Genomic DNA, 6526 nt, shown 5'->3' on the forward strand with positions numbered 1-6526 from the left:
GTTTGGTTTTTGTTTCTTGAGAATTTACATGTGTGTTATTAGTTTGTTTATTGAATTTCCATAATAAAAATATTTTGATTTTAATTGAGAAGAAAAAAAACAAAAAATAAAATTAATAAATTTTAAAATAATTTTAAATTGAATTTACATAATTTTTTTTTAAAAAAAAACATGTTTTTTTTCCTCCTTATCATTGCTTAGGTTTATAATAATAATAAGGCCACCTGATTCCTTGCACAGGTGATGTCAATTATTACTCAAAACTGAAAGCTTACCAAACTTAAATAAATTTATTAAGTTACCAAATTTTCGACCTCCATTTTCTATCCATAACAAGAACAAGGGCCATGGATAAATTTGGTTCTAGACTATAATTAATGGCATTACTTTAATTATTATTATTTATATATTCCAATTTTTGGAATTTAATTGAATGACCATGTTTTTCACAAGTCAGGAGGGCTGATAATCTTCAATCATTGAGCTAGCTTCAAAACTCAACAGACACACAATGTGGAACTGTGCTTTACTGCCTCAACAGAGGTATTCAGGGGACTTTAATGGGCTAAACAATCATAAGCTTGCCTGCCTCCATCTTCATTCTCTTGCCAGATTCAAAAGTAAAGCAGCAGCTCCATGTGTGCCATATCTCCCCAATTGTATATATCTTGGGATCTAGCGATACATGTGTACCGATCACTACATGCGTAGCTAATGTTTTTATAACAGAAAAAAGTAGAAATGGATTGAAAATTAATTTGATATGAATTTATCGATTAATAGATAATCTAAATAACTAGTAAAAATATAATTTAATTAAAAAAAATTTAAAACAATATCTTTATAAAAAAAAATACTAAGACGATAATATATTGGATTGAGTCGGGTCAACCCAAGTTAACCTTTTAGATCTGTGATCAGGTCATAAAACCATTATAACCCCGTATAAAAAAAATTTAAATAAATTATAAAGTCTAATTTCAAAACCAACCTAATATTGAAAAATAAAATTAAAAAAAATAATTAAAAAAAAATAAAAACAACTCAAGTCAACTGAGTTAACTTGTTAAATCCTTGATCCAGGTCTTGAGACTAGGACAACCTATAAAAAGTAAATTGAAATAAATTATAAAACTTAATTTTCAATCAACTCAATGTTAGATTAAATTGAAAAAAAAATAATTTAAAAAAAAAACATAAAAGATGACCTAAGTAAACTCAAGTTAACTTACCAAACACATGATTTAGATTATAAAACTAGGATAATCTTATAAAAAATAAACTGAAAAATGACCTAAGTCAACATGGGTTAACCTGCTAGGCCCGCAACTCTGGTCTTGAGACTAAGATATCTATATAGAAAGAAAATTGAATGAATTATGAATCACAATTTCCAATAAACTCATTGTTTAATGTTAGAATTAGAAGAAGAAAAAATCAATCTAAGAAAAATACACTATAAAGCTAGCGAACCGAGTCTACCCAATTAGCTCGCAAAACTTGTGATTCAGGTCATGAGATTAAGATAACTTCATAAAAAACAAACCGAAATAAATAACAAAGCTTAAATTATAATCAATGCAATGTTAATGATGCTGGAGAATTAAACTGAAAAAAATAAAATAAAATAAAAGAAAAAAAAACTCGACTCAATTGCATTAACCTGTCAAATATGTGACATGAGTTATGATTGAAATAACTATATAGAAAGTAAATTGCAACAAATCATGAAACCAGATCTCCAACAAAAAAAAAATATCAAAGAATAAAATTTAAAAAAAAATAATTTTTTTTTAAAAAGGCTATTATAATGAAGTGAGAGCACATTACAAACACCTTATCTTTTAATTTTTGTTAATAATAATTAATCAACCTAGAAATGATTGGAAACAAATTAACAAAAATTGCAGATCATCACCACTTACTTTGGATGAATCCTCGACTTGCCCTAGTATCATTAACAGGTGATACTCATATGTTGTGGATGCTTCAAAGGGTGGGAAAAAATAATTCGCCAAGGAAAGCAAGCATTTCTCTGCCGACCATTTCTTTTGTTGCTTTCACACGATGTAGTGTCATGACCCTACCTCGTGTCTCCTTGCTTCATGTTCTTTACTTCTCATTAATCAAATTAGGTTGGGATTAATTAAATGTCAGTCTTCTTCACAGCATCTTCATATATATATATATATATATATATATATATATATATATATATATATATATAGAAGATGCTTTTAGCAGCTCTATCCAAATGATATGCGACTGAATTTTAATGATTACTAGCTAAATTTGCAAACTCTCTTCGTAATCATTTGTAAAATGGGCGTGCGTGGAATCAAACACCATGATCAAATTGCGTTGTGCTAATTTTTTAAAATTAAAGTATTTTGAGCCAATTTATATGCATCTTAATTAATTTTATGAATTTTAAAATTAATAATATATAAGTTTAAAATATATGAGACTTGAACTAATAATTTTTTTAGAAAATAAATTTAGAATCTAATCAGTTAAATTATACCCTTAAAATTTACATTTTGCTAAATTAAATTGCCTACAACGTGCATTGCCATAAACCTATCAAAATTTTATTGTTTTTTCACATGTTTAGAGTCATTAAACTGTAAACTAAAATATATATGAAGACACTTGAGCAAGCAAGTGGTTTCAGATTCTAGCCCTTAATTATGAATGAATTCAGCAAATTTAGTAGGAGAGAGGTCTCCATCTTAACACCCAACACAACCTCGTGATTAGTCCTGGCAACAGGTGGGATGATTGGAGAACCAATATATATATAAAAAGACATTCATTTATGACAAAGTACAAGGCGTATTCTCATCAATGGAGAAATGCTAATAATACCTAGGAGATAAGCTTCCTGCACGCACCGAACAAAGGTTATTATCATTTTCAAAAAAATGAGAAATTGAGGGGAAAAAAAGGAGACTTCGTGGGTCCTCAGGTCAAGTGATCGTGTTAACTTGCAGTCAAGGAAGATACAACCCTCACCATCACGCACCAGCCTTTGAGCCATTGACGTCAGGGCACGTGGATGACACAGAAGCCACCAGGCTTCAAGGGCGGCTGGTTCTTGGGTTTTTACTTTCTAGATGATGTTAAATGATACCTATCTGTTGTCCCATCTAACTTTTGTTCTCATGCAGAAAAAATAAGCAGCCGACAGCAGCTAGGTATGCTCAATGAAATAATTATATAAATTATATTTTACAGTCTTATTTAATAATTTTAATTAATCAAATGATCATTTTATTTGATAAAGACAGTTTTTTAACACATTACCATAGTTAATAACATGCTTATGTTTTCTTGCATGTTACAATTATTTTGTAAAGACCTTAAATGAAGGTCTTTCCATGTAAAAAATAGTATGATGTTAATAAAATATTTTATTTCGGAGAACGGAAAATATAAATTCGAGTTGAGTCTAACCTACTTAAAAAGAGAGAGAGGCAGATTGGCAAGCACCTTTCCTCCTCGCTGGGATCTTCTATTGCCAATTATATATTTGAAGCAAATTATTTTAATGGTAATTAATAACCTTTCAAGGTAACCAACAAGCACGAAGAGGCATGTTATCGTTAAAATAAGAGTAGAGCCGTAGCTGGTCAGTTTTGTTTACATTTGTTGGAGTATTATTGACGTAACCAAACCTTAGAAAACTGATTAAAAAATTACGTACAGATCCAACAATGTAATGATTCTTTCCAGTTCATGCATGATTAGGTTAGACTCAACTGTTTTCCATGTCTGATTTGAGCTGTAATATGTTATAATAGCAAGTCTAGTTGATTCATATGGTTGATTTCCACCCGCTTGCGATGCGTAATGCCCATGGCTTCTCATTTTCTATTCTCTAATTTTCAATATGTACAAGCCATTAAGAACAGGAATTTTAGTATTTATACTGGTTAGAAATGTTTGAGAGTATGGTTGTGGTTGTTTTTTAAAGTGTTTTTTACTTAAAAATATATTAAAATAATATTTTTTTTTATTTTAAAAAAATCAATTTTGATATCAGCATATTAAAATAATATTAAAATATATAAAAATATTAATTTGAAATAATAAAAATAAAAAATTTTCAATTTTTTACAAAAATATTTTTTAAAACATATAAAACAAACAAGATTTTTTTTGAAATGAAATGGATTAATATTGGTGCAAGATGGCCCATTATTAAAGATCAATTTCAAGCCTGATAAATCATTTTTATTTTCATTGACATGTATAAGAAATGTGGGATTTTTCTAAGTGGATTTTTATAACATTTATATATACTTTAACAAAATAAACACTAAATATGCATGAAAAGAATTTAGGTTCAAATCAAAAAAATAAAGAGATGGGATTTTGGAATGGAGGAGGTTATCCCATGATGTAATTCAAGACCCTTAATTTGACCTCTCTCGTTTCCACTCCATATTTATCGGATTTGAGGTAGGGAAAGAAGTTCCCCATCAAGTTTGAAGCAAGTCTAAGGATTATCCATTTTATAGAATAATTGTAATACAAACGAAAACAACATAATAAAAATAAATTTAGTATTGAATATTTTTCTATATATAATATTTTAAAATACAAGCTAAATAAACTTTATGTATAATATAAAAAAAACACTCTAAACAAAATTTAAAAATAATAAAAGAGTTCCAAGTAAAATTTTCTCTCTCTAAATAAACTAGAAAAATATAACAAATCTTGAATACTAATTTTTAAGCCATATTTGAAGGCTTTTATGACTTTTTATAATTATAAAATTATAAAAAGTTCAAGGATTTATGATGATTCTTTTCACGATTTTTTAGGCTCTTCATCTTTGTCAATTGACTGATCAATTTTATAATTTATTTTCATATATTTTCTATTATTAATTCCTAAATGTCTTTCTCTCATAGAGAAAATCTTCATTCCGTCCTACGGGTCCAAGCGGCATCTATTTGAGGTTTTCTTTTGGTCAAATAAGAGGTTTCAAAGGCATTCTAAATTCTTCGTTTTTATAAAAGGTTGTCTTTTTTTTTTTTTTTTTTTTTTTTTTTCTCTCTCTCGGTTATTTTCAAGGGTGCTGTCTCACTAATTTTCATTGAGGTTAGTATTTTTTTTTCTTCCAATTTCTCTACAATTCCTTTGTTGTTTATGAATTTTTCGTTATTCTATTTCTACTGCATTAAGATCGACAAAAAAGGTTCTTTAGGGTGCTAGATGTCCATCTTTTGTTTATTGGCAATGACTTTGATGGGTGTTCATCTACTTTGTTTTTGGATAAAGCTTTTTGGGTTTTTTTTTGGCTTTAACTTCTGTGTTTTATGTTTTTCTGTTTGTTGCGTTGCATGCCATGGTTTTTAAAGCTGGTAAGTGCATATAATGATTTTTAGGGCCCCTGACTTTTTATGGATAACTATAAATTATTTTTTATTTTGTTTTTCACAATTTTATAAATATTTAATCTTTAATAAAAGGAGTAAACATTTCTTGATATAAAAAGTTTTTATATTATTTCTTAAAGTTGATTGAATTTTTATTAGCATATGTGAAAAATCTTAGATCAAAATGCAAACAAAAAATAAAATATAAAACATTAAAGGGATTTTATTAATGATAATGATGAAATCAAACAAAATGATAATATTTTACTCAAAACATGTAATTTAATGATAAAATTGATGAAATTAATCGGATATCCCTCATTGACAATTTCAATAGTTCAAATGTGAAAAAGGTCATTAAACTATTTTTTTTGTTATTTTATAGTCACTCCTTGTTTCAAAAATCTTAAATTAATTTAGGTTTACGTATAACTAGATTGTTGATTCTCCATTATTTTGTTGGTCAGATTAATTTTTTTTAAAATAAAAAAATATCTAGTGTTACTAATGTTTTTTCTAGTAAAAAAATAATTATGTGAGAATTGACTTGATATGACTTGATTGACTTGGTGAGTCCAGAGACATCTTGGATTATCAGTAAAAACATAATTTAACTAAAAAAATTTAAGATAATATATATTTTTTTAAAATTATTGAAACAATAATATATTTGATCGATTCGGGTTAATCTAGATTAATTTGTTAAATCTTTGAACCAAGTCATTAAACCATGATAACACCATATAAAGTAAATTAAAATAAATTATGATGTCCTAATTCCTAATTAACCCAATATTGAAGGATGAAATTGAAAAATAATCAATTAAAAAAGACATAAAAAAACATCTTAAGTCACCTAGAGCTGACTTATCCAACCTACGATTTAGGTTATGAGACCACGATAACCCTATAGAAAGTAAATTAACAACAAATTATGAAATTCAATTATGAATTAACTCAATGCTGAATGATGAAATTGAAAAAAAAAATCAATTAAAAAGGGTAAAAAAACAATAACCCGAGTCAACACTGGTTAACCTACCAAACTCATGGCTCGAGTCATGAGACCGAGATAACCTCATAGAAAGTAAATAAAAAAAAACCTAATTTAATCCAAGTTAACCCATAAAACCTGT

Source organism: Populus alba, chromosome 7, assembly GCF_005239225.2.
Source record: "Populus alba chromosome 7, ASM523922v2, whole genome shotgun sequence".
Classification (NCBI taxonomy): Eukaryota; Viridiplantae; Streptophyta; class Magnoliopsida; order Malpighiales; family Salicaceae; genus Populus; species Populus alba.